The 21,176-nt window shown below is 41.6% G+C and overlaps 1 protein-coding gene across 1 annotated transcript in view; it reads right to left on the reverse strand.

The window, feature by feature from the left end:
* The window catches only part of tdrd12 (tudor domain containing 12), a 145,632-nt gene that overhangs the window by 92,901 nt on the left and 31,555 nt on the right, over positions 1 to 21,176 (reverse strand). The gene's annotated exons all lie outside the window — the stretch shown is intronic.

Below are 21,176 nucleotides of genomic sequence, written 5' to 3' on the forward strand. Positions count from 1 at the left end.
GTGATCTTTCATTAGAGCAGACCTGAAATGTTAACTTCCATTTTTCTCACCACAAATGCTGCCTGGCCTAATTTAATCTATTCTCTGTTAAATATTTTGCTTTTGGATTACTGTTTAATTCACTTCCCTTTCCTGTCCAGGAAGGTGGTGAAAGAAAGATGTCAAGAATCTCTGTTTTTCTTTCTACTGGTGTTACCTTATTCAAGTATTTAATCTTTGTTATGTTTTAATAGACTTTCTTGCTTCTGTAATGCCCATGCGTTGTAATGAGCCAAGTATGACCAAACTTACATTCTTTCATGGGGTGTGAGCATCGAGATCAATAATTGTTTCCTATTTTTAATGATACCTGAAACACAGTGCCTTGCCGGACAATTTCAAAGGGCAGTTAAGAAACAGAGATGGGGAGCTCTAGTGGGTGTGGCAGGAGGGGCAAATATCCTTTTGCTTCGCAAGGATATCTGGGATTGCAGGGCAGCTATTTAGATTATGATACTCAGAGGGACTGGAAGGGGCAGAGTGGATAAACGTTTTTTTTAAAATAGCAAAGAAAAGAAAGCGGTTTAAAAAAAGCAAAAATTCATTTCAAAAAGCTTTCAATCCTCTGGATTAGCACCCACCTTTGCTATATTTTACCTTTTTTTCCTTTCAATTTGATATTATCCTTACTTCCTTGGTTAATAGTGTTCAGTTCATCCCTTACCCAGCATATCCCATGGCCATTACACCTGACCAGCGCATCTTTAGACTGTAGGACGACACTGGAGCACTTGGAGGAACCCACGCAGGTGCGGGGAGAATGTGCAAACTCCACACAGATAGTTGCCCAAGGGTGGAATCAAATTTTGGTCCCTGGCACTGAGGGAGCAGTGCTAATCACTGAGCCATCATGCCACCCTTTCCTAAATATTGTGATAGTACAGAAACGATGAAATAAATTAATACAAATAAAATTTTGACACCAATTTACAGATAGACAGTAGCTACTGTTAGCAAATTTCAGCCTCCTATCTCTACTTATCTAAGTCCAAATTGCATGGAGTTTGGAAGAATTTCTGCCACAAGACCTAGTGGGATTTCTCACCACATCTCACTAAACTCACCTAATTTTCAACCGACCTAATATGCCTTCCTACACACTTGATTCCAAACCCATCTTATGCAGCCTTTCTTCAGGACTTACCCCTCAGAGGACATCCCAGAATTTACTGGCATTCCTTGCACCCCTGCAATCTTTAAAAGCCCATTGTAAACTGATCTAGCGTGGTCAGATATGAGCTGCTCTGCACACAGTTAGTGATGTTTGCCAGAACAAAGTGTACTAAACGTAATTGGGTCAGCCAGCTGGACCTCATAGAGCATGAGTTCCCTGATTGGGAATGTAAACCTCGTCCAGTCGGAGGACCTGGCTGGCCTAAAGGATCAATGTTAGCAATATGGAGCCTCAGGAATGTGACTCATTGGTACCCTCTAGCTGTCTTCACCTATCCCCACTTCACCACCCTACCCCTGCCAGTTTTTGATCTGTAGCTTCCTCTACACCTACCTCCAGTCCTGAAGAAAGGTTACAACTGAAACATCGACTTCTCCACTTCCTGTTGCTGCCTGGCCTGCTGTGTTCTTCCAACCTCGTACCTGTCTATTATGGATCCCAGCATCTGCAGTTTTTTTGGTCTCTGATTCATTATGAGGCAGTGCTATTGTCAAAGGCTATACATTTGTAAATAAAGGGTGATTGGCGATCAGTGAAGCATTATCCTGAAAAAGTCAATTTCAGATGTTGGTGGATCCAGCATACGGAAAGAATTCATTATTGCTTCTGGACAAATGACATGGCAGGTGAAAAACAAGTGATTATCATGGCAGCCTGTGCAGCTGCAGCTTTTCCTGTCATTGGGAGCCTAACTTTTCCTGAGGCACGAGTTACTTAAAACCTTTCAAGAATTGATTGACACAGTAAAGGAATATTATAACCACAAGTCACTTTTAATTTTGAGATACTACTGCCTTTACTTGGCAATTTGAAAACCAGGGTAATCAGTGCCAGGATTTGTTACCAGGTTATGACAACTGACCGAAGTGTGTGAATTTGGTTTAACCCTTAATAAGATGCTTGGAGACAATCTCGTATGCAGGTTTCATGATGTGACTAGGCAAAAATTCTTACTGGCTGAAGCTCAGCTGAACTTCAAAAAGGCGCTACATTGGTTTTATCATTGAAAAATGCAACAAATGGTGCTTGTGATTTGCAGGACATTCCAATGGAGTGAACATCCTTGCCAGTTTGCCTGAGCTTGGGCAACACCATTTAGGCCTTTAGGTCCTTTTTAGGTCCCCCCTAGCTAACTTGTAACTCTTAAGCTCCCTGACTGAGCCTTCACGTCTCATCTTTACATAAGCTTCCTTCTTCCTCTTGACAAGAGATTCAAATTCTTTAGTAAACCATGGTTCACTCGCTCAACCACTTCCTTCCTGCCTGACAGGCACATACTTATCAAGAACATACAGTAGCTATTCCTTGAACAAGCTCCATATTTTAACTGTACTCATCTCCTGCAGTTGCCATCCCCATCCCCATCCTATGCATCCTAAATCTTGCCTTATCGCATCACATAATTGCTTTTCTACAGCTATAACTCTTGCCCTGTGGTATGTACCTATCCCTTTTCATCGCTAAAGTCAACGTAACCAAATTGTGGTCACTATCACCAAAGTGCTCATCTACTTCCAAATCTAACATCTGGCTTGGTTCATTACCCAGTACCAAATCCAATGTAGCCTCTCCTCTTGGTGGTCTATCTACATACAGAAACCCTTCTGCACAGATTGGACAAAAACTGACTTATCTCAAGTGCTCCAAGTGTAGCATTTCCAGTCAATATTTGGAAAGTTAAAGGCCCCCATAACAACTATCCTGTTACTTCCACTTCTATCCAGAATTGTCTTTGTAATCCCTTCCTCTACACCTCTGGAACTTTTTGGAAGCCTATAGAAAACTCCCAACAGGGCGACCTCTCCTATTGCTAAACTCAGCCTCAGTAGATGAGTCCTCATCAAACATCCTTTCTGCCACTATAATACTGTCCTTGATTAACAATGCCACACCTCCCCTTCTTTTATTGCCTTCCCTGATCTTAGTCAAACATCTAAACCCGGAAGCTGCAGCAAACATTCCTGTCCCTACTCTATCCATATCTCTGAAATGGCCACAACATTGAAGTCCCAGGTACCAACCCATGCTGCAAGTTCGCCCACCCAGGTTATGTTACAGTTGTATAGGATTTTGGTTTGGCCACATTTGGAATACTGCGTACAGTTCTGGTTGCCACACCCCTCGTAGGATGTGGATGTTTTGGAGAGGGTGCAGAGGAGGTTCTCCGGTATGTTGCCTGGTATGGAGGGACTAGCTCCGAAGACAGGCTGAGTAGATTAGGATTATCTTGATTAGAAAGATGGGAGATTGTTGGGGAAAGGAAACTAATTGAGATCTACAAAATTATAAGTGGCATAGACCAGGTGGATAGCAAGAAGCTTTTTCCTGGAGTGTCGGGACTCAGTTACTAGGGGTCATGCGTCCAAGGTGAGAGGGGACGAGTTTAAGGGAGATATGTAAGGAAAGTTCTTTACAGAGAGGGTGGTGAGTGCCTGGTAGAGGTGGGCACATTAGCATCATTTAAGATGTGTCTAGACAGATACATGAATGGGCAGGGAGCGGAGAGATACAGATCCTTAGAAAATAGACAACAGGTTTAGATAGAGGATCTGGAGGGCCGAAGGGCCTGTTCCTGTGCTGTAATTTTTAAAATTCTTTTTGTCCTCATTGGAATATATTACTGCCAGGAGGCATGAACTATTTTCTTAAATACCTGCTATTTCACTGAATGCACCTTAGTATATGAATCATAATACATGAATTAAACAGCACAAAGAGGTTAATGAGTTTGATTTTATAGCAATTACAGACATAGTTATAACTGGGTATGTAACGTTTTGCGAGGACAGGCAGGGAAGGAAGGATGATGAGGTAGCTTTGATAGAATCAATTGGAGTATGTATGTATGTTAGCAGGAAATGATGTTGGCTAGGAAGAGGTAAAACCCATATGGGTGGAGTTAAGTAGTAACAAAGGGGAGAAGACATTGGTAGCAGTAGTCTTTTGGTACCCATAACAGTGATTCCCATAATCAATGTTCGGCCTATATTAAAGGGATCACTACTGATTCCAGCAGTAAAAATCTGCACATTAAAAATCAAATTCCTCCTTAAATGTACTCAATCGGTTACAGGTCGAAGGGTTATGGAAAGCGAGCAGGAAAGAGAAGTAGAAGCCGAAATGAAAATCAGCCATGGTCATGTTTAATATGATAGACTAGCCCAATCCTCCTCCTCGTTCTTATCGCTGACTACAATAAACATATAGTGATGTGTGTGAACTACTACCTGGAGTTGTATTTTAGAGAGAACACTGAAAGATGATGCATTACCCATCACAGAATGCCAGCCTGTGAAACAAGGGCTGAATATTAAACTCCGTGGAGGAGCTCAGCCAGATTTTAATTCAATTACCATGGGCAAATCTTCAGGTGTTGAAGTGACCATACTGGAATCCATCAAGTAAAAAATCAGCTACCCTCCAGCATCAGAACTCAGAAACTCGTCAGCCCACAGCTCTATCATTTTGCTCAGTACCGTTTCCCTAATGATCGATATTTGGTGAAATTACACTGTTTCTACCTTCCGCTTTGTAGCTACAACTCGAGTGCATTCTGTATTCTCCACAATTCAGCAGCAAAATGTTTGACTATTTCATTAGCCATTTCCTTATTCACTCTTCTGAAGAGCAGCACTCATTTTCTTTTCTGTTCCTTTTGAATAGGTGTACAAAATCTCACTTCCATCTCTCCAGAGTTACTCAGGATATTGTCCTTGGTCCAACCACCTTCAGCTATATCAATGATCTTCCCTCCATCATAAGATCAGAAGTGCAGATGTTCATTGATGATCACACAATTTTCAGCACCATATGTAAATCAAGTACTGCAGCTCTTTATGTCCAAATCGAGCAAGACATAGACATCCAAATTTGAGTCGACAGGTAGCAAGTAACATATGCTTCATGCAAGTAGCACCAAAACAGAATCTAACCATTGCCACTTGGCATTCAATTGTATAGCCATCACCAAAGTCCCCACTTACAACATCTGGGGAGGTAACATTGACCAGAAACTGAACTGGATTAGCCAAATACAGAGTGGCAACAAGAGCCGGTTAGAGACTACCAGAACTAAACGAACTGCAAAATTGAAAGAAAGCAGCTCACCAACTTCTCCATGGCAACAGAGGATGGACAATAAATGCTTACTCAGTCTACAACACCTCAAGGCCATGAATGAAGTTTTAAAAAGTAGCTTCTTCTAATAACTCTAATTATTTTCTGCTGATCCATGTTTTGTCATCTTCTCATGTTCTTGAAGTTTTGTCCAATCATCTGACCAGACATTCATCTTTGCAATTATATACTTTTTTCTCAAGTTAAGTGCTGGTCCTCCTCCTTTTAGAATTGTTCTTTATATGAAGAATCTCATTACTTTGACTATTCTGAAGTATCCCCTTAAAATATTTGCAGTGCTTATTCATTGATTTATCTCCTAGTTCACTTCAAATAGGTAATTCTGGATGTAGGTTTGCTCGCTGAGCTGGAAGGTTCATTTCCAGACGTTTTGTTACCCTACTAGGTAACATCTTCAGTGGGTCTCAGGCGATGCAAATGCTGAAAATTCCTGCTTTCTATTTATATGTTTGGGTTTCTTTAGGTTAGTGATGTCATTTCCTGTGGTGAAGTCACTTCCTGTTCCTTTTCTCAGGGGGTGGTAGATGGGGTCTAACTCGATGTGTTTGTTGATAGAGTTCCGATTGGAATTCTCATGCATGTCTTTATTTGGCTTGTCCTAGGATGGATGTATTGTGCCAGTCGAAGTGGTGTCCTTCCTCATCCGTATATGAGGATACTAGTGAGAGAGAATTATCTAACTGTAGTCAAAAAGAATGGGTACCCAATGAAAACAGTCCATCGATTTCTCAGCAACAAACCCAAGCAAGCAGACAAAACGTGTCCAGAAACCCTAGCCACTCTCCCCTACATCAAAGGCATCTCGGAAATGACTGCCAGACTACTCAGACCCCTTGGCATCATGGTAGCCCACAAACCCACCAACACAGTAAAACAGCAGCTAATGAACTTGAAAGACACTATACAGACAACGAGCAAAACTAATGTCATTTACAAAATGCCACGCAAGGACTGTAACAAACACTACATTGGACAAATACGGAACTCAATCAACAAACAGAGTTAGACCTCATCTACCACTCCCTGAGAAAAAGAACAGGAAGTGACTTCACCACAGGAAATAACATCACCAACCCAAAGAAACCCAAACATATAAATAGAAAGCAGGAATTTTCAGCATTGTTTTGCCTGAGGCCACTGAAGATGTTACCTAGTTGGGTAACAAAATGTCTGGAAGTGAACCTTCTAGCTCAGCGAGCAAACCTACATTCAAAACCTCAACCTGAGCTACAAATCTTCTCAAAACCTGCTACAGGTAATTCTCTTATAACACCGTAGTTGCATGCCATGTTACAGAAAACGGTGCAACAGAAATAATGGGGCGTATTGGAAAAGCAGAGTTCAGGGTGAATGACCAAAAATGTCAAGTAAAATCGAAACAAAAATAGTGGTTAGCCGAACACAAATGATAGCACAGTTGAAGTAAATTTTGACCTGTTGTAAGGTACTGTATAGTACAATTTATCAGATTCTCAACTAATTACTCTCAACTGGCATCCATACCTGCTGGCTGCACCACATTCCAGCCAGTCTTCTGATTCCATCCAAATGGTAACACTGCACAAGTCAGATCCCAGAATGAAACCTGCCTTGACAGATAATATCCTAGAATTGACCAACATCCATGGTGCAGCAACATGTTTAAAACTATATCGTGCACCCAGACAACAGCTGTCAGTCCGGAGCAGTCCTGCATGGTTCCTGACATTGGTCTTGAACGTGACAGACAATAGAAAATTACTACTTCTCTTTGTGGGCAGAGACATGGAGATGATGCTGATGGGGATGGGGTTATGCAGAGGCAGGATGTTCTTTTCTCCCAGACTAGAGGACACCATTCTACTGGAACCATGCCAACCTGGACCCCTTTTACCATCCAGGCCAGTGCAGTCTCAACCATCTGAAGGAATGCACAAAATGTAGCAAAAAGATCAATGACCTTCTCCACTCTCCTGACCTGGATTAACCCTGGATCTCTTCTGCACAGCCTACTCACCCCTTCAGTACATTCCCAAACATGCATCAAAAGTTATAGGGTGCCACTCACATTTCTCTCCCTCACCCACTATATGCAGAGTTTCCTGATTCTGGCCATCCTGAGCAGCTGACTGATCATGTTCAAGCCCATGGACTGGTATTTTGCAGTTGGTGACCAGAGCAATCAGTCAATGAAACAGATTCACAAGAGTCTGCAGATATTCTTAAATATCTTTACATGGTTTTCTTTTAAAGTGGGAAAAAAAAAGCTCTTAAGACAAACAAAACAAATTTCAAACTGCTCCTCAACACTGTCATTTTACAATTAGTCAATTCCAGTGAAATTTCACTCATCTCAACTCTTTATGCTTTTAAGTAAACAGGCTTTGGAGATGCCAGTGTTGGATGCACAACACCGGGTTATAGTCTGATACATTTAATTTGGAAGCACGAGCTTTTGGAGCTTGGCTCCTTCATCAGGTGGTTATCCTGATGAACCACCTGATGAAGGAGTAGCACTCCAAAAGCTAGTGCTTCCAAATAAACCTATTGGACTATCACCTGGTGTTGTGTGATTTTTAACCTTAAATAAACAGATTTCTTCTAGTTTCTTGTCCTCAGGCTATATAGAGACATTTTCATAGTGCTTTTCCAAGTCCACTAGCATAAACATTTCACAATACGTTCCACAAAAGGTCTTCACAAGAAAGCACATCAGCCAACTAATCACGTGATGCCAACATAGAGTCCAGTCCTTCGCGCACTGCGACACCTAGTGCCTGAGATGAGAATCATGTAACAGTGAGGAGTTTACTTTATTTTAACAAAGTTGGCTATTCACAAATTGTGTCACAGACAAATAACACTTCATAAAGTTAAAAATCCCACAACACCAGTTAGTAGTCCATAAGACCATAAGACATAGGAGTGGAAGTAAGGCCATTCGGCCCATCGAGTCCACTCTGCCATTTAATCATGGCTGATGGGCATTTCCCCGCATTCTCCCCGTAGCCCTTAATTCCTTGTGACATCAAGAATTTATCAATTTCTGCCTTGAAGACATTTGGTGTCCCAGCCTCCACTGCACTCTGTGGCAATGAATTCCACAGGCCCACCACTCTCTGGCTGAAGAAATGTCTCCGCATTTCTGTTCTGAATTGACCCCCTCTAATTCTAAGGCAGTGCTCACAGGTCCTAGTCTCCTCGCCTAATGGAACCAATTTCTTAGCGTCCACCCTTTCCAAGCCATGTATTATCTTGTTCATCAGGTGGTTGAGCAGTGTTCTGAAAGCTAGTGATTAGATTTTAGATTACATTAGATTAGATTACATTACATTACAGTGTGGAAACAGGCCCTTCGGCCCAACAAGTCCACACCTACCCGCCGAAGCGCAACCCACCCATACCCCTACATTTATCCCTTACCTAACACTACGGGCAATTTAGCATGGCCAATTCACCTTACCTGCACATCTTTGGACTGTGGGAGGACTGTGGGAGTGCTTCCAATTAAACTTGTTGGACTATAACCTGGTGTTGTGTGATTTTTAACTTTGTATACCCCAGTCCAAAACAGGCATTTCCAAATCATGACGGGCATTTAATAAATGCATTTTGTAGGAGAACTACCTGTAGTTCAGTTTATATGCTGTTTTAAAAAATTCTCAAGGTCAGGTTCGTAGGAGAGTAGTCTGACACAGAACAAACGACCAAGAGGCGAGTCTGCTAGAATATGGGCATTTTATTCCCCGCAGCGTCGCCACAACCAACGGGTCTGGCTTATACTCACTCTACATGTTACCGGAACTGGGAGCCGTCAGTTCTCGTAGAGCGGTTGCCAACAACCCACGCCATATGCCCACTTAAGATTCTAGCCTTAGTCTCATGCTTCTTCCATTCAAACAAAGTAAAATGCAATTGTTTGTGATGACTACAACCTCAGGATGTCTTTACTCCAAGGTCATTAATTGATCCTGTCACATTATATAATATCGACTAACATTAGCTGTTCCCTGTTTGGTTCCAGATAGTTCCTTGGAGAAGCATTCTAGCAACCTCTCATCCAGGCAATTTCATTTTTCCAGTTTACACCTGTACATTAAAATCACCCATGATTATTGCTTCCCCTTTAATCACATGCATCAAAATAATACGACTTGTATACTTTGCCCAACATTGTACTTATTGATCGGGAGCCTGTAGACCACTCTGACTAGTGACTTGATTCTTGACTATTGATTACTGAGCAACTGATTCCCTGTCCTAATCTCTTTACCTAGTCTCCTAATTTTATGTATCATATATTCCTTAATATTCTGGATTCAATCCTGGTCAAGTTTCTATAAAGGCTTTCACACCATACTTACTTACTTCAGTGTGTGCTATTAATTTGTTAACTTTGTTATGAATGCTGCCTACATTCAGATGCACAGCTTTTAGAATTATATTTTGGCAATATTTGTAACATGTAAGCTTAACTGTTGGTTCAGCATTACATGTAATCTCTGTCCCTTTCTGCCATTCTCGGAGCTTCATTTCCCATATTACTGATTTGCTCTCATCTTGCATTTACCTCTTTATCTCTTCCTCCCATTGACTTTCTAGATTCATCCCATTGTATTCATTAATCTCACTCAAGTTATTAAGGTGGACAAATCCCCAGGACCGGATGGGATCTATCCCAGATTGCTAAGGGAGGCACGAGAGGAAATAGCTGGGGCCCTGACGGATATCTTAGGGGCATCCTTAAATACAGGTGAGGTGCCGGAGGACTGGAAGGTTGCTCATGTTATCCCCCTGCACAAAAAGGGTAGTAGGGATATTCCGGGTAACTACAGACCAGTAAGCCTGACGTCGGTGGTGGGAAAGTTGCTGGGGAGGATACTGAGAGATAGGATCTATTTATATTTGGAAAGGAATGAGCTTATCAGTTTTTGGCAACATGGTTTTGTGCGGGGGAGATCGTGCCTTACCAACTTGATAGAGTTCTTCGAGGAAGTGACCAAGTTGTTAGATAAAGGAAGGGCTGTTTATGTCATATACATTGACTTTAATAAGGCGTTTGATAAGGTTCCCCATTATAGACTAATGGAGAAAGTGAAGTCACATGGTGTTCAGGGTGTTCTAGCTAGGTGGATAAAGAACTGGTTGAGCAACAGGAGTCAGAGAGTAGTAATTGAAGGGAGTTGCTCCAAGTGGAGAAAGGTGACCAGTGGTGTTCCACAGGGGTCAGTGCTGGGGCCACTGTTGCTTGTAATATACATAAATGATCTCGAAGAGGGCACTGTTGGTATGATTAACAAGTTTGCAGATGACACAAAGATTGGTGGAGTGGCAGAAAGCATAAGAGACTGTCAGAGAATACAGGAGGACATACATAGATTGGAGAGTTGGGCGGAAAAGTGGCAGATGGATTTCAATCCAGACAAATGTGAGGTGATGCATTTAGGCAAGTCTAATTCTCGAGCGAATTATACAATGAATGGAACAGCCTTAGGAAAAGTTGATGGGCAGAGAGATCTCGGAGTGCAGGTCCATTGTACCCTGAAGGTTGCTGCACAGGTGGATAGAATGGTCAAGAAGGCGTATAGTATGATTGCCTTCATCCGACAGAGTATTGTGTTTAAGAGGTGGCAAGTCATGTTAAAATTGTACAAGACATGGTTTGGCCACATTTAGAATACTGTGTACAGTTCTGAGCACCACATTACCAAAAGGATGTGGACGATTTGGAGAGGGTGCAGAGAAAGTTTACGAGGATGTTGCATGGCATGGAAGGTGCGAGCTATGAAGAGAGGTTGAGTAGGTTAGGTTTAGTTTCACTAGAAAAAAGGAGAATGAGGGGGACCTGATTGAGGTTTACAAAATCATGAAGGGTATAGACAGGGTCGATAGAGACAAGCTTTTTCCCAGGGTGAAGTATTCAATAATGAGAGGTCAAACTTTCAAAGTGAGAGGTGGAAAGTTTAAGGGGGATACACACGCTAAGTACTTCACACAGAGGGTGGTGGGCATTTGGAACGTGTTGCCAGCAGAGGTGGTAGAGGCAGGCACGGTAGATTCATTTAAAATTCATTTAAAATGAATTGACCGACAGGTTTAGACAGTACATTTGGATCGGCTCAGGCTTGGAGGGCCGAAGGGCCTGTTCCTGGGCAGGAAATTTTCTTTGTTCAAATATTTGACTAATGTGATTATAGGGAGTAATATAACTGCAAAACCCTGTCTCCCATAAACTTACTCAACATGATTGCCTATCACCATAACGAGCAAGCACAGCAGAGACAAGGCAACTTTGGAACTCAGATACACCATGGGGCCAAACAGGGTTGTACACTGGCACTAACATTCTTTGGCATACTGTTCACTGCATTGCTATCGTATACCTTGAGGTCAACTACAGTGGGTAGGTACTGTTTTGCGAGAACTGATGGAAAACTGTTTAACCCTGTTTGCCTAATACTCTAAATTTAAAGTCCACCAAATCCTTATCAGAAAGAGTTGCTCTGAGAGGTTCACAGACATCTGTAAAAGCTTGATTTGGCCATCAATATCAAATATCATGGACTAAAGTGTTGTTTATACTACCACATATCAGCAATGATGATCAGTCCTTCAAGGTTTTTGATAGGTTCACATATATAAAGGTTCACAATTGGCAGCAATTGATCACATTATGCCAGAAACGTAAATGGTTTGCTCTCATTAAAGTTAACATAATTGGTGGTGGTTTAATCAGAGGATCTTCACCTCAGGGAATTGGAGAGGTTGAGAAGGAGAGTCTTTCATGGTAACGTCTGCTGATACAGAAATTGAATCCATGCTGTTGGCAATATAAGCCAGCTGTCTGGCTCACTAAGCTAACCAACTCTGGCTAAATATCAATTCAGACATTGCAAACGTTGCACCCTCATGGCTAAACAGCAGCTTGGAACAACAGTAATCTTAGTGAGAACATCAGAGAATCTACCAGACCTGCATCCTTTGCACACTCCTGCCTTGGTGGTTCAATCTTTCAGCATATGCTAGACAGGACCAAAGATTCAACAGCTTTCACCTTCGCTGTCTCTAATGTAACCTTGGCAGTTCTCAGCAGGACAAAGTATCCAACTCAGATGCTCATTCTTCCTATTGCATTTGGCTCTCAGCTTCATTTAACCTACTGAAATTAGCATTGTTCACTATTTTTGAGGGTTTCATTTTGGGACATTTTGCACAGATCTGCAAAGCCCGTGATTGTTGCATGATTACTGGTATCTATCCACCATTCCCCTTTCACTTGATGCTCTTGTTCGCAGTTATCATTCTAAAAAGGCTCTATGCATTAATTACCTTTAGTTAAAAATCACACAACACCAGGTTATAGTCCAACAGATTTAACTGGAAGCACACTAGCTTTTGGAGCATCGTTGGACTATAACCTGGTGTTGTGTGATTTTTAATTTTGTACACCTCAGTCCAACACTGGCATCTCCAAATCTTAATTACCTTTAGACTTTATACCAACCTGTTATTTGATGTACAATGATATGGTGTAAAATAATAAGAGTCATTGGTCAACATCTCTCCAGTCGCCTCAAGTTTAATAGACTTGCTTTGCTTTCTTTTAGCTAACACATGCAACTGGGTCAGCTTCTTGCTGTTGAAGCATTGCTTTCTCCATGCTGAACATGCTTTCTTTTCTTTCATGTGAGGCCATCTATTGTATCAACTTGCTGCTCATCTTGCTGCTGGCTGTTCTGCAAACATTTTTATTTTCTTCTTTGAAGATGGCGTTTTCATTCAACCTGGAATGTCTCTCACTCTTAATTCTCTTTCTCTGCACAAATGCTGCCAGTTCATTCTAAGGTGTGAACAAATAGCTTTCTCTTGTAATTTGATGTACTTGCGATTTTGGAGAAGATTTGTAGCTCAGATTGTAAATTTGCTCGCCGGGCTGATAGATTTGTTCTCAGACGTTTCGTCACCATGCTAGGTAACATCATCTGTGAGCATCCGATGAAGCGCTGGTGTTCTGTTCCGGTTGCTATTTATCTGTCTTGGTCTGTTGTTGTGAGTGACATCACTAATGATTCTTTTTCTCAGAGGTTGAAAAATGGGATCCAAATCTACATTTAGTAATGGAGTTCCAGTTTGAATGCCAAGCCTCTCAGAATTCCCGTGTGTCTTTTTTTAGCCTGTCCCAGGATGGATGTATTGTCCCAGTTGAACGTGTGTCCCTCTTTGTCTGAGTGTACAGATACTAGTGATAGTGGTCGTGTTTTTTGGTGGCTAGTTCATGTATCCTGGTGGTTAGTTTCCTGCCCATATGTCCAATGTAACGTTTGTTGTAGTCTTTGCAGGGCATTTTATATATGATGTTAGTTCTGCTGATTACTGGTATAGGGTTCTTTAAATTCATCATAAGTGGTTTCAGCATGGTGGTAGGTTTGTGGGCTGCAATGCTGTCTAGGGGCCGAAGTAGTCTGTTCGTCATCTCCGAGATGTCTTTGATGTATGGCAAAGCTGGAATGCCACACACTAACCAGATACTCAACTACAGGAGCAAACACCCCAACACCCAAAAATGGAGCTGCATCAGGACATTATTTAAACGAGCCACAACACACTGTAGCACCCAGGAACTACGAGAAACTAAGGAAAAACCCCTATGCATTATATTCAGGAATGAGTACCCGATAAAACGCCGTTCACTGCTTCCTACAACAGAACTTAGCAGGGAGACACAACATGCCTAGAGACTCTAGCCACTGTCGGACTTTGGCTCAATCTATCAACTTACTTTCTTCTATGTGTGAGCCAAGTCCTGCGTGTTCTTTAAATGAAGCAATAGGAGAAGATATTCGGTCTCACAATTTTAATTTATTTTAGGAATAAGTGGATAAAGCATACAGAGCTCTGGGTCTAAACCTTTCTGTCCCTGACAAACTATACAGTGTGTCAGTTCGGAAAAATACACACACTTCTGTGTTGATCCAGTCTTTTTATATAATAAAAAACATCATGCAATCACTGAAATGGAGTGATCTTCTGATTGGCTGTTGATCTGACTCCATTCTCTGCCTCCTTACGTTCCTGGATGTCCGACCCCACGTGACCTTATTTTGCCCGCGAAACGGAGATCCACGTGATCTCGTTCTGCGCGCGCGGATAACGGAGCATCCCCAAAGGCCTCCGAATGCCAAGTATATTTACAGTCGCAGCCAGGTACATATTTACAAGCAAGCCATATATTTACACCACCGTGCCATACATTAACGACATCGCAGAGATGACGACCACACTACTCCAGCCCCTAGGCAGCAAGGTAGTCCTCAAAACTACCACCACACTGAAACAGCTTCTGATGAATTTAAAAGTGCCCTGTTCCAGCAACCAGCAGAATGGACGTTGTATACAAAATACCCAACAAAGATTGCTGCAAACATTACATTGGACAGATGGGAAGGAAACTAGCCACCAGGATTAATGAGCACCAACCAGCCACAACCACCATCACTAGTATCCATACACACAGATGACGAGGGACACCAATTCGACTGAAACAATATATCGATCCTGGGACAGGCGAAACAAAGACATGTACGAGAATTCCAAAAGGCCTGGCATTTAAACCGGAACTCCATTAACAAATATATTGATTTGGATCCCATTTACCAACTTCTGAGAAAAAGAACAGATAGTGGTATCACTCACTACAACATACCGAGACAGATAAATAGCAAGCAGGACAGAACACCAGCGCTTCATCGGATGCTATCTGATGATGTTACCTTGCATGGTGACGAAACGTCTGAGAACAAATCTACCAGCTCGGCGATCAGACCTACAGCCTAATGTACTTTGTTTTCCTTCAACATTGGAATCTGTTGCTTTTACATTTGTAGGCATATTAGCTTATGGAGAAATACATTTATCAGGCCTCTCAGCTATCACAAAGCTTCTACAACAATAATTTGTAGGCAGATCCCATGGAATTTGACTCCATGGCATGCTACTGTATCAAATATTTCTTCAACTATACTTTCTCATTCCTAGCTTTATTACACTTGAAGATTAATTTTTAATCTGCTGCACATTTGTTAGATGGTGGAAAAAGTATCCATACCTTCTGATCTTTTATAGCTATTGGGCCTCCTTTCTCTGAAACAAAACTTCCTATATTAATCAGACTGCTCACTGGTAACTTGACAGTTAAGGGGATCAGGTGGACAGCACCTCACTGAAGTAACTGGCAGCTTAATCAAAGCACCCGATTTCTCCAAAGCAAAACATAAATCCAGATAGACAGTGAAGGCTGAACAGGTCAAAGCATCAAAGCCAGCATCACATTTCCTAGAACTCGGTTAAAAACTGGAAAAAATGTAAATCCTCCAGATCTTTCAATCCCAATACTGTACCGTGCTAAACGGAAAACCAGTTGAAGGTAAACATACCATTGGATATTCAAGTACAAACAAAATTATTTTAACTTACATGTTTTAAGAGGAAAGATCAAGTAGCTCCAGGATTTTAATAGATTCAAGAAAGCAAAAATATTTTGTATATTGCTGAAAAAAATTACACATTTTGTTGAAACTTTTCCTTTTGCATTCTTCAGGACATTTCCCAATAATTACCAAAAGTAAAGGGAAAAACAACATTTATGCTGTATGAGAGGAATTGGTAGAGGTACTTCTATTGAGGATGTACCAGTTAACAATGACTGATAGTTAACTATAAAGCTTCATTTTAATTTTAATTTTAAACAAGGCAGATTGTCTCTGATTAGTCAAGGAATTGTCCTGAGAAAATTAAATCAAAGTGGCTGCCACATGTTTTGTTGAGTTGAAACAAACGCAATGTTTACATGTTCTTTTTGCCTGCAAAATAATGCCCTGTTTATTAGTAATTTAAATATATTTTGCACATCCCTTGTAATTACATGATATCAAACTGAGGATTCTGGGTAATCCAAGATGGAGAACAGAAAAAATGTGTTTGTAAAAGCTGATTTTTTTTTTAAGGTATTTTCAGTGTTGGAGCTGATTTCCTCAAATTCGAGCAGTAATTACTGTTTTATACTGTTGCATTGTTTTGGAACTAGAGAAAAAAAATGCTAACAATGGCACTTTAAAAAGGAGGAAGACAGACAAAGGGTAGTGACCACTTGGGCAGTGATTCAAACAGAGAAAGAAAGCTACACTGCTGTCTGAATCAGTAGTGACTTGCACAGCTACTGCCTTTGCTATCTGTTTTCAAATATCTCTGGACATCAGAGCTTGTTCTTAGAAAAATAAACAAACCAACAGCCGATTTTGGAGAAACCTGCATGTGGAGCTCACAGCAGGGAGCAGCTACGTAGCCTTTTAAAGTGTAACCTTACTGGCTTTCTTTTGTAAATCTACAATAGGGAGTGGATTGGGACCTTTCTTGATTATATGTTGTTATTGAGAACTGTCTCTTGATTAAACCCAAATATAAAAACATGGGTACTAAGCTAGTCTGAAGCGGTGTTTTTAGAGCAGTAAGACTGTGCTATTTTCTGGGTCTGTAGACTGCTAAGCTGCAAAGATGTCCTTTAGTAGAGTGAGGTGTGCTTCCTGTTGCAATTGGGAGATTAGGAAGAGTTTCCATGTTACTGACCATTATGTCCATAGGACGTGTGTTTAGTTGAGAATTCTGTCAGATCATATGGATCAGTTGAAACGGTAGTTAGAGGCAATGAGGAATTTACAGGAGCTGGGGGTGGTCGGTGTAATGGATGGCAGTTGCAGGTAGAGAGGTAAACTGAAGATACAGTCAGGTAGATGGTGATGTCCAGGAAAGGTCAGAGAAGGAAGCAGGTAGTGCAGGAATCTCATGTGGCTATCCCCATCTCAAACAAGTATGCTGTTTTGGAAAATGTAGTGGGTGATGGATTCTCAGGGGAACGTAGTACTGACAGCCAGGTTTCTGCTACAGAGACTGGCTTTAATGTAATGATGGGTACGCCAGGTCTCAAGCAATCGATTGTGATAGGGGACTCTCTGGTTAGAAACACAGGCAGATGATTCTGCGGCAGACAGTGAGACATCAAAATGGTGTGTTACCTTCCTGCAGACAGGATCAAAGATATCTCAGAGAGGATCCAGATTATTCTCAGTCTGCAGGAAGTCATTGTACATATTGGAACTAATGACACAGGAAGTGAAAAAGACACTATTTGAAGCAGAGAAAGTAGGATGTTCGGCAGGAATTTAACAAAATTGCTTCTTGAGGGTTTCAATATCTCGTTTACTCTCAGTGCCATGAGCTGGTGAGGGGAGGAATAGAAGGACAGAGCAGACGAAAGCATGGCTGAGGAGATCATAAGACATAGGAGCAGAAATTAGGCCATTCACCCCATAGAGCGTGCTCTGCCGTTTAATCACGGTTGATAAAGTTATCAACCCCATTTTCCCAGTAATCCTTGATCCCCTATCTGAGTCTTAAATATACCCAATGACCTGGCCTACACGGTCTTCTCTGGCTATGAATTCCATAGATTCACCCTTCTCTGGCTAAAGAAGTTTCTCTTTATCTCCATTCTAAAAGGTCTTCCCTTTACTCAAAGGCTGTGCCCATGGGTCGTAGTCTCTCTTACCAATGGAAACATTTTCCCAACACCCACTCTTTCCATGCCATTCAGTATTCTGTAAGGTTCAATTAGATTCCCTCTCAGCCTTCGAAACATCACTGAGTATTGACCCAGAGTAATCCAACGTTCCACATATGTTAAGCTTTTCATTCCTGGGACCATTATCGTGAACCTGGAGCTGGTGCAGGGGAGAAGGATGCACATTTTTGGATCATTGAAATCTCTCGTGGGAAAGATGCATAAGGGGGATGGATTGCATCTAAACTGGAAGGGGGCTAATATACTGGTGAGGAGATTTGCTACAGCTTGTCAGGAGGATTTAAACTAGTGAGGGCAGGGAGGTAGTGTGAGGGAGGGAGGAGACCCAGAGTAGATAGTGAGGAACGTGATCAGTCTGAGACTGATACAGCTGGGAAAAAGAGAAAATCAAACAGACAGGGCAGGCAGGAACAAAGTTGAGAACAAGGTAGGTCTAATGAAATAAGAGATTAATTTAATGCAAGAAGCCTAACAGATAAAGCAGATAAACTTAGGGCATGATTAGGAACATGGAACTGGGATATCATAGCAATTCTACAGCTGTGACTTAGGGATGGATGGGACTGGCAGCTTAGTGCTCCAGGGTATAGATGCGAGACAAAGGATTGAAAAGATGGCAAGAGAGAAGTGGGGTGATGTTTTTGATATGGCATAACATTATGGCTGTATTCAGACAGGATATTCCTGGGGATAAGTCCATGGACATTATTTGGGTGAAACTGAGAAATAAGAAAGGGATCATCAACATATTGTGATTGTACTACAGACCCCCCCAGTAGTTAGTGGGAAATTGGGGAACAAATTTGCAAGGAATTCTGAGTTACCTTTAAGAATAATCGGATGGTTATGGTAGGGGATTTTAACTTTCCAAACACAGACTGGGACTGCCTTAGTGTTAAGGGTTTAGATGGAGAGGAATTTTTAAGGGTGTCCAAACAAATTTTCTGATTCAGTATGTGGATGTACCTACCAGAGAAGGTGTAAAACTTGAGAATTATTTTTGGGAAATAAGGCAGGGGAGGTGACTGAGGTGTCAGTGGGGGAGCACTTTGGGACTATCGACCATAATTCTATTAGATTTAAAATAGTGATGGAAAAGGATAGACCAAATCTAAAAGTTGAAATTCTAAATTGGAGGAAGGCTAATTTTGACGGTATTAAGCAAGATCTTTCACAAGTTGATTGGGGGTGGATGTTCACAGATAAAATGACAGCTGAAAAATGGGATGCCTTCAAAAAGTGAAAGAGAGAGTCCAGAGACAGTATGTACCTGTTAGGATGAAGGGCAAGGCTGGTAGCTTAGGAATTTTGGATGACTACGGAAATTGAAGTTTTGGTCAAGAACAAAAAGGAAGCATATGTCAGGTACAGACAGCAGAAATCAAGTGATTTCCTATAAGAGTATAAAACCAGTAGGAATATACTTAGAGGGAAATCAGAAGGGCAAAAAGGGGACATGAGATAACTTTGGCAAACGTGGTTAAGAATAATCCAAAGGGATTCCACAAATAAATTAATGACAAAAGGACAACTGGGGAGAGAATAGGACCCCTCTAAATAGGCCACTATTTAAGACAGTTGGTTAGGAAAAGCCTGGAAACTATAGACCAGTGAGCCTGACTTTGGTGGTGGGCAATTATTGGAGGGAATTCGGAGGGTGAAGATTTACATGTATTTGGAAAGACTGTGGTGCTGGAAAAGAAGGAGCAGGAGAACTGACGTTTTGGACATAAGCCCAAAACGTCGATTCTCCTGCTCCTGGGATGCTGCCTAGCCTGCCGTGGTTTTCCAGCACCACACACTCGACTCTGATCTCCAGCATCTGCAATTCTCACTTCCTTTATGTATTTGGAAAGACAAGGACTGATTAAGGATAGTTAACACAGCTTTGTGCTTGGGAAATTGTGTCTCATGAACTTGATTGAGTTTTTTGAAGAACTAAACAAAAAAAAGGATTGATGAGGATAGGGCTACAGACGTGGTCTATACAGAGTTCATTAAGGCATTCAAAAAGGTTTCTCAATAGTAGACTGGTTAGCAAGGTTAGACCACATGAAATACAGGGAGAACTAGCTATTTGGAGACAGAAATGGCCACAAAGGTCGAAGACAGAGGGTGGTGGTGGAAGGTTGTTTTTCAGACTGGATGCATGTGACCAGCGGTACGCCACAACGATCAGTGCTGGGTCCGTTGCTTCATCATTTACATAAGTGATTCGGATGTGAACATAGGAGGAGGTATGGTTACTAAGTTTGTAGATGACACTAAAATTGGAGGTGTAGAGGACGGCAAAGAAGATTACCACGGCATACAACATGACATTGATCAGATGGGCCAATGGTGTTTAATTTAGATAAATGGGAATTGCTGTGTTATGGAAAAAAAATCAGAGCAGGACTTATACACTTAATGGTAAGGTCCTGGGAGTGTTGCTGCACAGAGACCTTGGAGTGCAGGTTCCTAACTCCTTGAAAATCGAGTCACAGGTAGATAGGATAGTGAAGGTGGTGTTTGGAATGCTTGCCTTTATTGGTCAGTGCATTCAGTAGAGGAGTTGGGAGGTCATGTTATGGCTGTACAGGGCAATGGTTCAATCACGATTGGAATACTGTGTGCAGTTCTGGTCTTCCTTGCAATAGTAAGGATGTTGTGAAACTTCAAAGGGTTCAGCAAAGATTTACAAGGATGTTGCCAGGGTTGGAGGGTTTAAGTTATAGGGAGAGGCTGAATAGACTGGGGCCATTTTCCCTGGCGCGTCAGAGGCTGAGGGGTGACCTTATAGAGATTTATAAAATAATGAGGAGCATGGATAAGGTAAATAGACAAGGTCTTTTCCCAGGAGTGGGGGGAGTCCAAAACTAGAGGCATAGGCTGAGGGGGAGAGGGGTAGGTATAAAAAGGAACCTCAGGGGTAACTTTTTCATGCAGAGGGTGGTGCATGTATGTAATGAGCTGCCAGAGGAAGACAAAGCTGGTACAATTAGAATATTTAAAAAGAAATCTAGATGGGTGTATGAAAAGCAAGGGTTAGAGGGATATGGGCCAAATGCTGATATGTGGGACTAGATTGATTTAGGATATCTGGTTGGCATGGATGCGTTGGATCAAAGAGTCTCCGTGCTGTATATCTCTATGACTTTAAATAAGCACACATTTAATGGGAGAACACAAACACATAACTACTTTTTCAACAAACATTTCATGATACAAAAT

This window comes from Chiloscyllium plagiosum, chromosome 17 (assembly GCF_004010195.1).
Source record: "Chiloscyllium plagiosum isolate BGI_BamShark_2017 chromosome 17, ASM401019v2, whole genome shotgun sequence".
NCBI classification, from domain to species: domain Eukaryota; kingdom Metazoa; phylum Chordata; class Chondrichthyes; order Orectolobiformes; family Hemiscylliidae; genus Chiloscyllium; species Chiloscyllium plagiosum.